General features: G+C 35.1%; 1 protein-coding gene across 1 annotated transcript in view; it reads right to left on the bottom strand.

Moving 5' to 3' along the window:
• The window catches only part of LOC115433328 (AT-rich interactive domain-containing protein 5B), a 71,811-nt gene that overhangs the window by 37,752 nt on the left and 14,751 nt on the right, over positions 1 to 19,308 (bottom strand). The window lies entirely within an intron of this gene.

Below are 19,308 nucleotides of genomic sequence, written 5' to 3'. Positions count from 1 at the left end.
ATAATAGTAAAAAGTTTAGAAATTAAAAGGAGAACACAAAGTTTTATCCAAAATAAGGGAAGTCACTTGGTGGTCTTCAGGCACACTTGCACTGAGCCAAAGATTAAAATAAAATTGTACTTGCAGTCAACCTGAGAACTCCTGCTAATTTTCTTATTTGACATAAACTTTTGTTTTTCAAAATGCATCATCTCTATAAGTAGCTTTGGCTTGAAATCTAACCTGGCAGAGTTCATATAAAAAATAAATCACATCACAGTTATAATTGCAAGCACACAAACTAAAATTCAAGCACTTTCCAGACCTTGAAAACACAACATTGAAATTCAAGCATTTTGAAGGATTTCAAGCACCCGTATGAACGCTGACTGTCAGACTTCACATCACACCAGATCAACTCCTCTGAGACCGAAGTGGACTGTGGTTAAATTAAATTTCAGACTCTGCCCACACAAATACAGATAATTTATTAACATTTGCATCTACATTCAGGACTCATCCATGTGTAAACAGCTTTTTGGGTCACTATAACAGATTTTTTTTTTAGTCTGGTTTATGTGTACCCATGCAGAAATAGACAGACAATTCACACGTCTGTTGTCGTTTTTTGTAATGAACACGCTCCTAAAAACAGCAGCCGACATGTTTGATACATAGACCTGTGTTTCTTTGCATTTCAATTTAATCAGCATTATTCAGTGGCAAAAAAAAAAAAAAACATGTAACAGTGTTAAAATACTGAATATGAAGGAACAAAGAAACTACCTTACAGATAAAATCTATCAGATCAGAAAGTAAAAGGCCAGGAGTTGAATTCAGGGTGTGTTCCAGCTCCAGATTCACCTCTGGCAGCGACACGCCGTGAAGCTGCAGCAGCTTGCACGAAGGTGTTATTTTCACATGTATCCACTCATAGCAGGATATTGTAATATATTAAACAACTTGCAGAGGAAATGTTAAAAATTAACAGCTGGGACTGTTCAGGCTGGTAGAATCAGATCTGCAGCCTCTGATACAACTCATGCGGATGTTGACGCTGAAACTGTTTCACACAAAACGACTGATGACACGTTTTAATCACGTGTGTTGGGTAAGAGATTTTATACATGAATAATGATGAAGTGCCTCTGCATTCATGACAAGCTGAAGCATTTCCTTTATGGGCTGAGCTAAATTCTATTTCAGATGAAAAAAATCTTTAAAAATTCCTCTTGGATTTGCTGGAAATGCAGGTTCTTTGACAAAACCGTAGTCAATAAGTATGCTTCTATTCAGCTGTTAAATAATTATATTTGTGTATTTCCATTTTCTGCTGTAATACACCTTAAACACAAATATTGCACTTTTTGTTGTTTAAACCATAAAGACCCAAATATAAACCAGTGACCAAAAGCACCTACTGATCTAAAATGTAATAACTTTAGAGCCACGAATCCTATCAATACATGTCAATAATTGGTGCAAAATACAGTTATTCATCTTTTCGTGGTCATCAGATATGACCCATTTGGACATTCAGAGGCTACTTAGTTGCCATGGAAACACTGTCATCTTCAAAAACATTGATTCTCCAGTAAAACCCATGGAGTTGGATCAATGACAGTGAAGGGACACACTTGGATTATGTTCCGTTAATAATAAATTTTACTGAAAAAGTTTTTCCAAGTTTTCTCAGTTTTTGGTATAATAATCCTCAAATGTAATCTCAGCATGATTAAAATACATGATCAGTAAAATAAATATAGGAAATGCAAAATAGTGAGTGTAGTAGTATGATAAATGGTGATAAATCACTTAAAAGGTTAGAGAAATATTAGCCTAATCTGGGAACAAACACAAAAGTAGCACTGGGTTTTTATGGGTTAATAAATGAAATTCTGAATCAACATTTTATACATTTTTGTTTTCTTTCAGACATTAATAAACACAACCAAAAAGCTACATTAAGTATGATTACAACTATATTCATTCATTGTCCAACACACTCTTTCAATAGACAATTATTTTTAAGATGTCGAATATCTAGGAGTTTTTAATTGATGTTATTAAATCTGACAAAACTGTAGCTCCTGGTTTGTTTCCACGCAGCAGTTTTTATTCACATTTTTAGTTTGTATATGATAAAGTATCATGGAAATGGGAAAAAAAATCTAACTGAAAATATCACAAAAAAAGCTTTTACATGACAGCTACACTGGATAACAAAGTGAAGAGATCGTATCTCTATAATTCATGGTTTTCCCCATAACCTTCCATTATTTTACTTCATTCTAAGACTTTTCCAGATTTGTTATGACTATGAAAACTCTGGAAGTACTTTATTGGAGAAAATCAATATCCATCAGCTCAAGGAAAGACAAGAAAACAAAATAAAAATCAGTGAATTATTACAGAGAATATTTAATCTCCAGCAGATTGTATTTTGATTGGGTATAGATCTGAAACAGCACATTAAATAGAACGGTGTGTTTTCAGAGTTAACTGCAGAATGTGGACGGCATCACTCAGTCTCTCTAAAAATAGTCACTAAGGGAAGTTCTTTATGATTTTATCTGAACTGCGGAATTAACAGAAACAATATTAGCCTGTGTAATTACATAGTACTGAACTTTTTATCACTTAATAAATGAAGGTCTGAATGATCACTCTGTAAATTTCTCCTTCTTTCGTACATTTGATAAATAAAAGCTTTAAGTTAGCACAACATGAGCCTTTGTAAAAATATAATAACAAAAGATCCAGAATTTAAGGAGAGGTGATGAAACAAACAAACAAAAAAAAAAAAATCTGTCATCCGAGTTGAGATGCTGTATAAAACCTGCAAAATTAATGTCACAACACCCCATGATAATTTTTTAATGCTAGTGTAAGTAGTGCGTAAACACGTCGCTGATTTGACATTTCTAAGTGAGTAATCTGTGCATTTTCATTGATAACAAGCAAGTCAAAATTGGAATATTAATAATAACTGCAGTATGATATTTTCACCAGGTCATGCAGCCACAGATTTATCTTGCATTTATGGTTTTGATGCAGAACTTGTGTTTGTAGTGGAGTATTTAAACAGTGAGGTATTAGTAGTTTTGGGCTACCTTCAGACTGCAGGTAAATGTGGCTCAAATCCGATTTAATTTGCCCACATGTGACCTGTATCCGATCTGTTTTTCAAATCCGACCCAGGCCACTTTCCCATGTGGTCCTAAATCCGATACCTATCTGATATTTTGCAATGCGACTTCAGTCTGAACAGCCAGGTCGCATTTATCCGACCTTTACGTCACTGAAATGCAACAAATGTCACAATTCTGATGAGAAGTGGCGGGAAAAACATATTTACTTCAGTAAACAGTGCATACCTGCGTGGTCATAAGATAAGATAAGATAAGAAAAGATAACCCTTTATCAGTCCTACAAGGGGAAATTCCAGGTTTACAGCAGCAAAAGTACAAGCACACGAGCAAAGAAGTGCAAAAACAAAAATTATTATCTTATTATTACATCAGGACCTCTTTTGTGCATGCAGGTCACTTCAGTGTCGCATTCAGTTCATACTCAAAACTGATCGAAGTCGCATTTAATGTGTAATATGAACGAGCACCAAGGTTATTATCGTTAACGAAAACGAACGAAATGACGAAAACTAAAATTGAAAAAACATTTTCGTTAACTGAAATAAATAAAAACTCTAATTAAAAGAAAAAAACGATAACTAACTGAAACTGTATTGTGAGCTTACAAAACTAACTAAAACGTATAAAAATTATGGATACAATTCCCTTCGTTTTCGTCTCTGTCAATGTCGGATTGATATGAAATTAATTTATTTCACTTCAGCAGTTTGAGCTGGTGACACCATAGGACACTTCACAGTCTGTCATGTCTGGTCATTTGTGGTTTCCAGTCGTCTTCTGGTCCCCACTCTACCTGGAACATACAGACTAAAGCTGGGACACAGCAGCACAGTCCTGTCTGGGGTTTACTGTAGTGATACATGGGTCGGGTTTTTTTTTTTTTTTTTTTTTTTTTTTATGGCGTACCGTGTGTGTGCGCGTGAGTGACAGACAGAGCTGAGCTAAAGGACAGTCAGTGTTGAACTAGCATCCAGGTTAAAACTGGAGAGTTTATCACCATGAAAAGGCCTTCCAAGCCCTGAACTGCACAGTTTAGAAGAGGAGAAAAGAGGAGGATGAAAACTAATCCAATTACAGAGGTGTGGAACCTGTTATAATGTTAAAAAACGTTTGATGTTACTAGCTACAGCTAGCTGAACTGAACTGAAGCAAAGTTGGCTAATAATGGAACTGGAGATGATTAAGAGATGAGAGATCTGCTAAGGTGTGGTTTACTGATGAGGAACTGGGTTATATATGTTTATAAGTGGTTTGTATATGTTTCTGTCTGCTTTAACTGCTGGTTAGCTGGTTTATAATAGGTTCCTATCTGGTTTAACTGCTGGTTAGCTGGTTTATAATATGTTCCTATCTGCTTTAACTGCTGGTTAGCTGGTTTATATATGTTTCTATCTGCTTTAACTGCTGGTTAGCTGGTTTATATATGTTTCTATCTGCTTTAACTGCTGGCTGCTTTGTGCATCTCCTCTCATACTTTGCACATCTTCGCATTGTTTCACGTAAGTGACGTTGTGTATGGATTGCACCCCACCTCAACCTGCTATAGGGAATTTATACATTGTACGGTACATTGTGTCTCTGCTCAGTCCATGAGCCGCCCTAACCCGACCCCCAAATAAAGTGTCCAGGGTAACACATATCCACGCCTCACTAATTTCTTTGAATAGGATGATGAGGAAGATAAAATATATGAAATAACTAAAACTAATACTAAAACTAAACTAAACTAAAACTAAGCATTCAGAAAAAAACGATAACTAATAAAAACTAACAAACCTGCTCTAAAAACTAATTAAAACTAACTGAATAAGAGAAAAAAAAAGTCAAAACTAATTAAAACTAAACTATAATTAAAAATCCAAAACTATTATAACCTTGACGAGCACACAAAAAAAGATTGGATTTCACCAAAAAATCCGAATCGTGCATTGAGACCTGCTGTCTGAACATAGCCTTAGTCTTCCACCACATAAGTAAAGGCCACAAAGAGTTAAATTTCGGACGCAACCTGAGCTGTTGTTAATCCTTCAGTATCTTGCATGTCAGTTTATAATCATGTCTTTATATACGAGTTTATCCTTCTTTCCTTTGTTCAAATAGAACGTGAATCTTATAATAAAACATCACAGGAACGTCATTATGATGATTCTTTACCCAGAGGATGTTAGAGCTGTTATTAAACTAAACAGATAGACCTTCATCTGCCCTCTTATTTATCTTAGAATTAGAAATATAACCTTATTCTTTATTCTATCGAAGCTTCCCCTTGTCGCTCACTGACAACTTCCTGTAGGAGCAGCAAAGTAAAAGCCCTGAATAATCCGTTTATGATGAAAGGCTTTTATTTTGAAGCAGCTGCAGTAACAACAAGTGCTGAATTTCAGTGACAACATCAACGACTCGTCTGACTCACTTCCTCTGCAGCCAGGCTTTGTCACATGAATTTTTTTCCCCCTGAACTGGTCTTTTCAGGCAGCAGAACAATACAACTCAGCCGACTGACGTGAGATTTGATCATGAACTACGACTTATACTAGCAACATAGATACAACTACCTTTGAATGGAGAAAGAGGGGTTGAAAACATGCTAAGTGAATTCAACTATTCTGAAATATACAAGGTTTTCAGAGCTGTTACTTTTACATAACAACTAGAGGCAAATAAATCTAATTATTTCTCACTAAAACTCACATCATGGCATGATTTTTCCTTGTTTTGTTCAATGAAATAAACTATTCTACTCTTAAATGTCTGATTCAGTATGGGACATTGACCACATCTGTCAACATAATGAGAATGTTTCATTAAATATCATATTGACCTAGTTTCGTTATGAAATCAGTATGAAACGAGACCTGGAACGATTAACTGATGATTAAACTGAGTAATTCATTAAGAAAAATTTACCTTATCCACAAAGTTCATCTTACTTCATGTTTTCATCTTTTTATTTAATTCTTCGCTCATTTTCATTCATAGTGTTGATTAGTTTGTCCATGTGTCCTTAAACAAAGGCTCATCCACACTCATGAATCGCCAACTCGCTGAACTGACTGATAAAAATTATTGATATTGATTGATAAATGTTTTTATTTTGACATTTCACTGTCTACAAGACCTTTTTGAAAGATTCTTGATTAAGTAAAAGACTTACAAAAGTCCAGTATTCTTAAACATGATCAAAACCTTTTTTTTTGTCAAAACACCAAGATCAATGTTTTTTTTTTTTTTGTTTGTTTGTTTTTTTGGGGGGGGGGGGTATTTTATTTTATTTTTACTTCTGTTTTGCTATCTCACTGGTGTTATGTTGATGAACCCTGTACTGTACTGTCTGTTGTTTCATGACCAACAAATAAAATAAAATAAACAAACTAAAGCAGATGAGAAGATGACGGTCAAATTGCCATTTTTTTGATACAGATGAAATGTTTTTCAATCTTCAGTAAATGACAAACACTGTCTTGGAAAACATGTAAGCCCATATTTTTCTTCCTCTGTTAAAATTATGGTAAACGGTAATAAATTACTGTAGCAAAAGCTTAAATATTGCAGTGTATCAATCAATCAATCAAATTAAAGTAAAGTAAAATTTTTGCCACTCACTGTATAAATTCTGTCACACTTTTCTATTTCTACACTATTAGATAATTTTACTGTTGCAACAGGCCAAATTAACAATGTCTAACAAAAAACTAAATAAAAATGTGTGCAGTGTAGTACATATTTATTATTCTCTTGGTTTTAGATTTATTTCTTTATGACACTACCTTATCAGTATTTCATTACTTATTTTATCTCAGGGTTTGTTTGTTTTTTTGTGTTGACCCTGCATCGTAATTTCGTTCTGCAGTGCGTCTCAGATATAATTTTGCTGAATGACAATAAAGTGATCTGGTTCTGAATATGCAACTCATTTACACAAAAAAAGACAAGTAATATCACTAATTCACTCATGAAATTAACAAGAACTGACCTGAAAAACAAACTAAAAGGATAAAATGAAACTAAAAACCAATGAAAATCTCAAATCTCCTCCTGATATGATAACGTGAATATTTCTACAGGTGAGTCATCCATCGGTTCCCTGTGGAAGTCTGTTTTAAAGGACATATTCCTTATTATTTTAAGCCTGAGGTTCTTCGTTGTGTGTTAGTAATGTCCGGTGTGTCATCTGTAGCCCCCTCTCGTGTTGAGCAGCTCTTTATTTAATCTGCGGCTCAGTTTACGTCGTGTTGTTTACACTCTGGATGTGATAAAACGCTGCAGAGGAGCGCTCCATTTGCGTCTCCCCACGGGCTGCAGTTTGTGAGAGTTTACACATCCGGAACAATAAATCGAGCGCCTCTCGAGAGGCTTCGGCCGCCTGAAAGCCAATACCGTGGTTGCAGCTTTGATTTCAGGGTTTTGTGTGAGGTGGTGTGAGGAGCCCGGGGCCCGTTACACCCAACGCGAGGAGCCTGTTACACCCAACGCGAGGAGCCCAACACCTCAAACCAAACACACCTATAAAATGGAGGCCGCTTCGCCAATTTCCAAGGCTGCATGTTTCCCTCCGGCCTTGAGTTTGGTTAAAATACAGACCATTAAATCATCACTGTTAAACACTGAGCAGCTACAACCGAATGCCTGTTTGTGATCTCGAAAACAATATTTATAATACCTGTATGTTCTAATATCAGTCTGTTTCTGTCAGCAATGTTTAAGATCATTTTTAATTCACAAACAAAAAAAAAACAAAAACTATTTAATCAATTTGTATCTGAAAAGAAAACAATGAGATTTAAGTTGTACATTTACAGGCAGAACAATTTTAATATTCTGACTTTTAAGTGGAAAAATTAAAAAAAAAAAAAAGTAACTTAAATATATTCTTGCTTATTAAAAAAGTAAATTTATGACCAAAAAAAAAACATGCTTTATTTAAGAATGAAGCTGGAAACTTTGAAGAAAAAAACATTCATTTGTAAAAAAAAGAAAAAAAGAAATTCTCTTAAGTTAAACTGGTTAAATGGATGAAAACAGCAGAATATTTCACAAAATTAAATTTCAGAGAAAAGGGCAATATTTTCTACAATTACAAACTCAAATTTCCAAGAAAAAAAAGCCAATTCTGAGATTTAAGTAAAAAATTTGAGGAAAAAAAATTCTAACATTTACAAGAAAAACCTCTACGATTACTATTACCATTTTCTTCATACTAACACTATGAAGAAAAAAAATCTGTCAAATTGGGGAAAAAAAAGTATATTCTTTGCAATTAATGTGTCAAATATAGGGGAAAAACTAAAGTTTATTATTTAAAAAAAAAACAAACTGTAAAATGATGTGTTAAATATAAGGACTTGCAAATTATTCTGAGATTAAAATGTAACAAAAACTTACTGTATTTTGTTTCAGTTTGTTATATATTTTTTCACTTATTCACATATTATCTAATATTATCTGGCAGCTGTTAAACTAAATAAATGAACTATAACTCTTTAACAACTCAATGAAATGTGTTTAAACAAAGATTTGATGACCGTTTGAATTATTTTTACAATAAAATGGAAATTAAAGTATAAAAATAATGTCAAAGTAATATTTTTTTCACCAAACAGATCAATGATAAATGATGTGGTTTTATTTCCAGTTTGGTCCAGTTTGTTCATCCCTTTCTCTGCCCCCCCGTTTACAGTCATCTCTCTGTCCAATAGGAGAAACAAGGTCAAAATACCCCCGAGCAAATATCATACACATGTAAACAATGTGATAAAGAGAAGACAATTTTGTAATAAACTCTCCAGAGTAATCGCCTTCATCTGCCCATTTCAGCGTCAGACTTTCAGTTTTGTCTGCACTGGTTTCCTGTTGCATCATCAACAGTATTTCTTAAACTAGACTCAACGACAGATTACAGATTCTACCTGAACTTGACACCGATGCCAAATGAAGTGACCTGATAATTTAATCACAACAGAACTTTAACAACCACCCAACCACCTGTGGAGAACAGTCTCATCTGTAGCAGCTATTTCACTGACCTTTCAGACTCCAGTCAATTTAAAAAACACTTTAGTTTCTACCATCAAGATTCAAAAATACCCCCCCCCCCCCCCCAAAAAAAAAAAAAAACAAGTACTGTTTACATGTTTACCGGTGCTAATGTTTTCTTGTTGCACTTTTTACAACTGATTAAACCGTTTTTTTCAAATGAGATATTAGCTAGTGGAATACTGCAGTCCTTGAAACGCAGCTTTGTTTCTGATGAAAATGGCATCAAAATGTCCATGAGCATCTTTAAAAACTGGAGTGGTGTTCTTTTACTATTGATGCACAGTTATTTAGATTTCATGCATTCATTCACAAAGCAGCGCTAAGTGGAAAAGTGCATTGACTCATGTTTTCTTTTCTGATTCTTGTTAAGTTTTTCCACTTGAGTGTGTGTTACAGTGATGGTAAAAGTATGAAAAGCTACAATAAAATCACTCAATTTTTATTAGTCATATGTACAGCCTGTCTGGTTCTCCCAGGTTTCAGAGGGGTTAAAGGAATGATGTTTGGGAAGAAAATGTAATGTTTTTGACTAAAAATTCCTCGTATCATGATAGTTAGACGTCATTGTGTTCTGTGACGACAGTGTCTTCCACCTGTTGCAACAACAAGAGGAAACATGACTAATTTGTTTGACCATTTACGCTGGCACCACACAGCTATTATGTCCTCATGAGTAGTTTTTCATATCACAATATATATATCACAGGGTTAAAAAAAAAATAAAAAAAATCGCAGTGTCAGTTTTTTCCTATATCGTGCAGCCCTAATGTGCAATATTTGATATCCTGGACCAGGGGTGGACAACTCTGGTCCTCGATGGCCGGCATCCTGCATGTTTTAGATGTTTCCCTCTTTCATCACACCTGGAAGCCATTATATCGTTATCAGGCTTCTGCAGAGCATGATGATGAGCTGATCATTAATTGAACCAGGTGTGCTGGAAGAGGGAAATATCTAAAACATGTGGAATACCAGCCCTCAGGGACCGGAGTTACCTGCCCGTCCTGGACGGATGTCTAAGGGATCCACGCACCATCGACATGCTGAAGGTGAACCAGCATGGCAGCTCAGAGCAGCGTCACAGGTACAAAGCCAGAGTTGAAGACCCTCCGTCTGCTCTAAGGTCTCCGATTTGGAAACATTTCGGATTCACTGTCAGTTATGTCAATGGAGAGAGACAAGAGTGGTGTCCCGGCATTGTTTCATGAAGGTTAGTTAAGTCAGTTGTTCCCAACCTTTTTTGACTTGTGACCCCATTTTAACATCACAAATTTCTGGTGATCCCAGACATTCAAAACAGAGACATTTTTTGCTAAAATTAATTTGTTTTGATCCTGTAATAGTTTGCTAAACTATGTTGCAAATAAAGGTTAATTTTAGAGGACATTTAGTCTATATAATGTATATTATTATGGATAGAGGCAGTAAAGCCAGGTGTAGATTACTGCACAAAGGAAGAATTTCATTTTCCTTGGTCAGGATATGTACAGTCAGTCCATCTTGGATTTACAAGGCTGACAATTAATACTGAATAAACAATAACTCAAACTATGAATTATGAAAGAGCTGCAGCATCTGAAACCAACCACAATGAACATTTGACAGATAAACAGAACCACAGTGCTTCAGTTTCAGACTCACAGTTTGTCATGTCTTTTATGGATTGGGATTGTCTCTCTCAATTCACCATATATTTTTTATTAGTACATTTTATTTTTATTTCTATCAATTACTAGAAATTTCAGGTGACCCCATTTGAATGCCAGGTGACCCCACGTGGGGTCCCGACCCCAGGGTTGAAAAACACTGGGTTAAGTTTTTTTTTAATGAAATTGGTTTCCTTCACTGTTCTGAAAACGTAGGGCTGCTCAATTACAGAAAAAAAAAAAATCACGATTATTTTAGCAATAATTGAAATCACGATTATTAAAAACGATTATTTGTTAACCTTAAAGTTGTTTATTTTTTTCTTGCAAAACAATGTAAAATATACTCTTTAAATATAAATAAAGCTTTTAACCACTAAAACAAAGTATGTTCACTTTTGTACGAAACAAAAAAATCTTTGAATGCAAATAAGTATACTGTAAATTCAAGTACGTTTCCTTTTGTAAATAAATAGTGCACTGTAATTAAACTGCAACAGACTTGCCATAGAACTGTAGCAATTACAAAAAAAAAACCAACCTCACGTAAAGTGCAAATTATAAATCCAAGTATGTTCAATGTAGTATGAAACATAGTAAATTCAGTGGCGTGCTGTGAGGTTTCAGTTAAGGCCTTCTGTATACATCAGCCATCTAGAATACGCATGTTAGGGTTATACAGGTCAGGCTTAGGTTAATACGGGAGTTGCAGCATAAAGAGATTCGGAAACTGAAGATTGCATTGCGGACGAAGTTGTAGATGGAGTTGTTTTTATGTGTTTTAGTTTTTCATAAAATTATGATAAAGGCGGCGGTGGTTAAACTTTAGATGGTTAAAAAGGTTTGTTGTGTTACCGGTCGGTGCGGACACAACTACGAAACATTTTTTGCACGTGATGCGTTTTTGCTCTTCGTCTTCTTCACCAAACCCAAAGTGATTCCATACAATTGAATTTGACTTGCCTTTTTTGTTTACCAAGCACTTCTGCTGTGATTCTCCTGCCATTTTTCCAAACCACTAGGTACAACTTTCCTCTTGGGGTGGACCTGCCGGCTAGCTGGCAGCAGTAGCTTAGAGGGGGGCGGGGCAGAGCAGCTCAAAGTAGCTTGCGTGCGCGTGAATTCAAACAACTCAAAATTAATAATTGTTTTTTCTCGATTACATAATTTTTGTAATCGTTGCGTGTAATAATTGAAATCGTAATTGAATTTCGATTAATTGCACAGCCCTATGAAAACGCATCAAAAATCTATCGAACTGTAGACCCCTGTACCGAAAATGTAGTGAACTGAAATTTTTCTGTACCGTTACACACCTATTGGACACATTATGCAGGTCTGAAATTAACTGACTTCAGAAACTGTCATGTCAAGTTGGTTTTATGCCATGTCTACACGAATGCAGATATTTTTTAAACAAGTATCTTCCTATTCCATTTTCCCAGAAAACCTTTGTTTTACTAAATATCTCTGCCCACATTGCAACACAGAAACCACTACAAACACATAGACAAAATATTTTTTGCTGTACTGGCTGGTCTGTCATGAAGTTGAACAGCAATGACCAGTTATGTGTGGGTTTGCGTTACTTAAGTGTATTCTATAGTGTATTACATAGACATCACAACACCAATGCATCTGTCCAAACTGACCTTGATCACCTGCGGAGAAAACACTCATTCATGCACATAAACAACCTAGATTTGATGTTTCAGGTGCAGGTTCATTACACAAAAACAATATTAAACAAGGAGGAATTGACATATGAAACAACTGTTTGCTAATCTCCTTGTTTTCTACACAGACATGCCCAGACTGGAGAGTTCATAAATCTTCATTTTGGAAGGAGTTAAAAATCTTTGTTTTCATGAGAGGGGCAAATGTAGAGGGAAAAAATGTTTTCCCAACATATCCATTTTGATGTTCAGAGATTATGTTTTATTTATTAATGTATTTATTACTGTGACTTGGTTGCTCAGTTCAATGTTGCTCTAGTTTCTCATAGAAAGTTGTGTAATGCATTTTTATTTTCAGGGGGTGAGGATGGCATTGATTGGCTGTGGGACTTTGGAAGGAGTTTTAAGATGATCTGTGTTTTCGTGAACATCAGTGAACATCATTTACTGGACAAAAGATGGACAACATGGAGAAAAAATATTTGATGAGCTCAAACTCACAATAAATGTGGAACTAAAACCATAAACAATCCATGCAGGAGTAATTTTGTTCTATTTTTAGTCATTTTCTGTCAAAGTCAGTAATGTCAGTTTAAAAGGATGATATTGATCAGAGTACGTTCCAGTTTCTACTAATAGTCCATAAAACAAGTGGAAGTTACTTCATTTGTACGTGTAGTTAGATTTGTTTGGTACAAATTGGTCAAATCCACTTTAAAAAGGCAAATATCAACCTCTGACACTTATAAAACATCTTCCCAGCACAGATTAATCAGTGCAGCTACAATTACATTATCTTTTTTAACATTTAAATATCCTGAAGAGACCCTTCATGTTTGGTGAGTAAATGCACTGGGGGCCATAAAAAATAATACTTTGAATCCATTTGTATTCTAAATATCACTAAATATTGTGTAAAGATACAGAAACAATGTTGTAACAAGCTGAAAAAGTTGAAATGCGATGAAAACTACATAAAGGCATAAGATGACAACTGCAGTCTTTGCTCATTTTCTTTCATTCAATTTAACTAAATTATATAATCTAAATATTTTTCTTGAGATTTATAACAAAGTCACCATATGCAAAGAATCTCTCTTGGGTAACAAATATAAAATGTCAGTAGCGTCAATGTGACGATGAATCAGAGCATAACACAATCTACTGCTCTGAAAAACACTAAAGCACTGAAAATGTTGAAGAAACTTTGTCTGAAGAATAAAAAAACCAGTGTTCTTATCTTATTTCTAAATCTATCTGAACATATTCAGTATCCAGACACCTCTAAAAAAAAAAAAAAACAAATGGTTCCAGGCACAACAAACCCCACCCCTCACACATATTGTCACTTATTTTGGCATCGATCCAGCTGATGTCATCATGTATCTATGACTGTGATGATGTCAACATATCAATTGCCTCCATATATGTACCAAGTCTGAAGTAAATTGAAACATGTTTTTTTTAGACATTTGAAATTTTGCTTATAGTAAGTAAATGGGGAAAAAAAAAAGATTAAAATAATTCATAAAAAATTAGAACTTTGACCTACTTTTCCCTGATGTAACCACATCTATTCTGGGTCACTGGCAATCTAAATCCAATTTGGTATGAATTCAACCAATAGTTGTGCTGCTACAGACATGTGAAATTTCACCCATTATAAGTAAATAGGGGGAAAAAAGATTTTAAAAATTCATTAAAAAAATTGGAACTTTGACCTACTTCTCCCCAAGATGTAATCACATCTATTCTGGGTCACTGGCAATCTATAAACCCAATTTGATATGAACTCAACAAATAGTTTTGCTGCTACAGACATGTGAAATTTCACCCATTATAAATAAAATCACAGAAAAGATTTTAAAAATTCATAAAAAATTGGAACTTTGACCTACTTTTCCCAAAATGTAACCACATCTATTCTGGGTCACTGGCAATGTATAAACCCAATTTGGTATGAATTCAATCAATAGTTTTGCTGCCAGAGTGTTAAACAATGAAACAAATAAACCGAACCAAAAACAACACCCTTCGTCTCTACTTCAGGGGGGTAATAATCCAAACTCGTCTCAACAAATTAACTGGTTCTTGAATGTGATTAGTTTTATTATCTACCTTAATTCTGTTGATAAAGACACACCATTAACCACTGACATGTGGCGCAGAGGAAATATAAAACAGGAGAAAACAGAGAAACTCCAGAGGAGCTGTTCACAGTGTTCTTACGTACAGTTCCTGAGCTTCTTTCAACTGCTGATGTTCTTTGAGGACAATGAGCTGCCATTTTGGATGTGGATCTGCAGCCTCCGTCAGTTTGTTAATGAGCTCCATTAGAAACATTACTCACAAATAACTCAGAAATATGCATGGTGTCCACACACCGAGGCAATGTACAAAGCATGGAAGTCATCACGCTGAAAATTAAACAATGTGGACCTGTTTGAACCCTGCGCTGAGCCTCGGCTGAATGTTAAGAAACTATAAAAACCGCCTTGTGTTAAACACTGACGTCTTTTCTTTTTGCTCTTCGGCTGGAACAGATTATATTTACTTAAAGGCTTCTTACAATAATACTTCATTACTATACTTCAGCATAGTTTTAACTACCAGTACTTTACTGGAATATTTAGTTTTCTGATGAGTTTAACATTCACACACTTAATTTAAACCAAAGTGTTGAAATGTTAATTTAGTTCAAGGAGAATTGTCCACTATTATTTTGTGTCATTGTTCAACTTCATGATATATCAATGCTGATTTTAACCAACATACATGAAACACGGAGAAGACTGGTGAAAACCAGACACGATAAATTGAACAAGATTAAAAATACATAAATACCAAGATGAAAAAAGTAGTAAAAGATATAATGAGACACAAAATGGAAGCAATGTTAAGGTCATAATATGACAGTGATGTAAAAGACACAGATAAACCAAGAAAAAACACCATAAAACACAGTTTAAAAAAAAAAAAAAAAAAAAAAAAAAGTGGTGTAAACGGTAGGGATGTACCAATCTGATATTGGTATCAGATATCAGTCCGATCCAGATGCAAATCACAAATCAGATATTGGTAAAAAAGTGCCGATCCATACAACTGATCCAAAGTGCTTTTTTATTCATTACTTTGCTGATCTGTGTCGCACACTTTGTGATACCAATGTCAATGCAACGGGTGACTTACTCATTGTGGTAGAGATCTTTGATTGTGGAGAGAAAAAGTAACAATAATGTAGCATGGAGGCAGCTAACACCAAAGTGTCGGCAGTAGGGCCAATATTTGACATTTGTCATGCCAACAGCTTCCACTGCTACTGCAGTATCTGTAACGCATGTGTTTGGAGAGGCGGCAGCAGCATTGAAAAGTACAACACAACTAACCTTATTAAGCCTTTACAGACGCATCATGTCAAAGACTACAGCGAACAGCAAAACTAAGGCTAACGAGCAGAAGCAGTTAACTTTAACGAGTGTTCTAAAGAGCAGTGAAAATCTCCCCAATGGCAAAATGAAAGCAACAAAAATAACGGAGAAGATCCTCCAGTTTATTGTTCTGGATGGTCGACCTCTACAGGTTGTAGAAAATGATGGATTTAACCGCCAGGTGGAACCCTTTGAAAGGTAAATATTAGGGGTCCAGCAGTATACATTGTACCATTCGGTATACCCCTAGCGGTTCAATACGACCATGTATCGAAGTACGGCTCATTTGTCATTTTCAAATGCCATTTCTGGACAACTCATGTTTATATTAGAACTTTGCAAGATGACTAACTAATGGTATTCTACGATCAATGGTTGGAGCTGGATGCAGTGCCAGAGCCCCGGCTGTGCGCATTTACAGTATTTATTTTAATCTCTCCCTAAGGGTAGGGAATGGATGGGGGGGGGGGGGGGTATGTTGGGATGGGTATTTTTGTTAATTATGTAAAAAATTAAATAAGAAGATATATTAAAAAAAAAAAAAAAAACATTTAGAAAAAAAAAAAAAAATCAAAGATATTTTGTTTTGTCTGGTGTGAAATCAAACTGAAACATTAATAGTTTGGTATTTTGCTTAAAACTTACTTTATAAATACCTAATAATAAACACTGTAGGACATGTTCTGACTCAAATACTGAATTAGGTCATTAAGTGTATTCACTTTAACCCTTTTCAGTGTTCATACAAACAAACTCTTTTCTAATTTTACCTTCAATAATAAGTCCTCAAAGAAGGAAAAGGTCAAAACTACCTGATCTAAAAATTAATCTCTTCTCATCTAACATCCAAAAATATTTACTTTCTCATCACATAAATAAACAGCTAAATAAGAAGCAGGAACTAAAGAACGACCGGTATTTCTCTCGAGAAATGAATGAAAGTATTTCCTCTTAAGAGTCATGTCGTTTCTGTTGATCAGTTCCTGGACTAATTGAGTTCTGTGTGAGTTTCTAGAGGATGACAAAGCTCCGGAGGGTGAATGATGGACTGAATATCATCAAAATGTAATTAAAGATGTGCATTTCAGGTGAATCCACTGAAAATCGGTTTGATTAAAATGTTAAAGTGATGATGTCTAAGGTTTTTCCAGTACCTTCAGTTACATTTAAGATTTTGACCATATTAAGTTTTATTTAGAATCATTTCTTGAACCACTACAGCTTCACCAAGTCACTGACTATGTTAAATAATGCTTTATTATCCAGAATTATACACATTTTCTGATTAAGAAGTTAAATGTGTTAATATCATGTCTGTGCAATATGGATAAAAGTCATTAAAATTACAATCTCTCATCTTTGGTCAATTTTTTATCAAACTAAAAGTATTAGAAAGATGTGGTTTTCAATCGCAAAAAAAATATGCAAGAAAAAGATGACGTAGAAGATGCAACAAGATGAACACAACATAAAAGACTCCGCAATTTGATAAAACAAGACAAAGATGATAGAAATTATGCAAAAGTAAAAGACACACAAAATAAGAAACATGACAAAGTCTAAAGAAGTTGTGATATGTAAAATACACAACAAGACATAAAAGATGTGACAAAACAAAAACAATTCAGATGACGTTGAAGATGGAACAAGTTTAGAATACAAAACAAGGTGGAACAAGACGTAACAAGTTGTAGACAACAAAAAATGACTCGAAACAAAGTAAAAAGGCACAAAGAGATGTAGACTAGTTGTACAAAATGTAAAAAAATGAAATGAAAAAGATGCAGGATGAAAAAACGTACAAAAAAAAAAACACGTTTCAGACAAAAATGACAAAAACAACAAATGAAATAAAAGGAGAATGATGTAAAAGATGACTATATAAAACATACAAGATGAAAACAGTGAATTACTGTTTAGTGCCAATTTCTTTCATTCATAAAAACTAACCTGACATTCAACAATGAAGGTCGACTGATGGGGAGGTTTTAAAGGTTGATGTAGATTTTGGAGCAAGAAAAAAGCCAAAAACAGATTCAACACCGAGTCTCACCCATCCTCCATCCCAAAAAATTAACATGAGAAAGCCTGAGATGACCTTTGACTTAGATATTCAGTTCGACTTCTTCCAACGCAGTGAAAGTAATCAATACCAAAATAAACAAATTTGAAACCATTTAACAAACTCAAAGCAATCAGTAAATGTGAAAGTGAACATCACCCTAACTATAAAAATCTACCTTTTAAGTGAATATTTTCCCTCCAGTTTAGAAAGCTAATATTAACCATCAGAGCATCAGAACAAACTTATTTATAGATCATAAATAAAAAGTCCATCGGTGTTGATTATCAAGTCTACCTTTAATCAAAATGAGCTTAAGTGAAAAATATTGTCTTTTTTTAGATTAAAACTGGAATATGTTGTGGCTGTGAGAGCAGCCTGTGTCATTTCTGCGATTCTGAACCATCTCTGATCCTGTGTGATGCCCTGTTTGGAGCTGGAGGCAACGTAGACAGAATTACAGCAGCTTTAAATGAAACATAATATGCAGCCATACAGCTGCAACACGCAGGCTGCAAACGACCTCAAATATTAAACAGATATGTCTCCGGCACTGAAACACGGCTGTTTATGGAGGCTTTTGTCATTTCTGGATTTCTTGTGCGTAACATTTTCATCTTTAGTGAGGTGAAATAAAGTTAAATATAACTATGAGCAGGCTTATTATCCAGATGAAATAATAGGCCTAGTGTATAGAGCTCAGGGTGTGGTCGTCTGTGCAGCTGCTATCCATTTAGTCATGATACATGGGATATGAAGATTCACTAAATAAATGCACATACAGTATTTCCTTCCCCTCTTGCGCCAGAAACAGTGTTCGTGTCTGTTGGAGAGGATTTTTTTCTTAAACAACCAGTCGTTCCTGTTCGTCCTGTAGCTGCTGTGATGTCTAAACGCTGCTTTTCTTCTGCCTGACGCCCTTCACCTCCCGCCTGCTGTTGCCGCCGCTGCTTCCCAAATGCAGAATATTCTCAAATTCTCACTCCTGTGTTGATCATCCACAACCCCCCGCCACCCCACCCCACCCTGCACACCCTCCCCCACCCAATACCCATAACCCACCACAGACGGCCCCTCCTCCCCCACCCCCGACCGCTGAAGCTCTGCAGACCAGCTGCAGCAGGCCTAGGATCAATTTTAGGCAGATACTGAATAAATGTCACAGCAACAGATATACACCGGCTATATTCGGAGTCAAATATGAATAGCAGCTTTAAAAAAAAAAGAAAAAAAAAAAAAAAAGCCGCCAGATAACATAATGCAGTGACATAATGAACAATTACGTCACTGTGGAGTAGCACAGACACAGTGGGAATACTGTGAGAAACC

Source organism: Sphaeramia orbicularis, chromosome 14 (assembly GCF_902148855.1).
Source record: "Sphaeramia orbicularis chromosome 14, fSphaOr1.1, whole genome shotgun sequence".
Taxonomy (NCBI): Eukaryota; Metazoa; Chordata; class Actinopteri; order Kurtiformes; family Apogonidae; genus Sphaeramia; species Sphaeramia orbicularis.
This window is presented reverse-complemented; position numbering and strand designations above follow the sequence as displayed.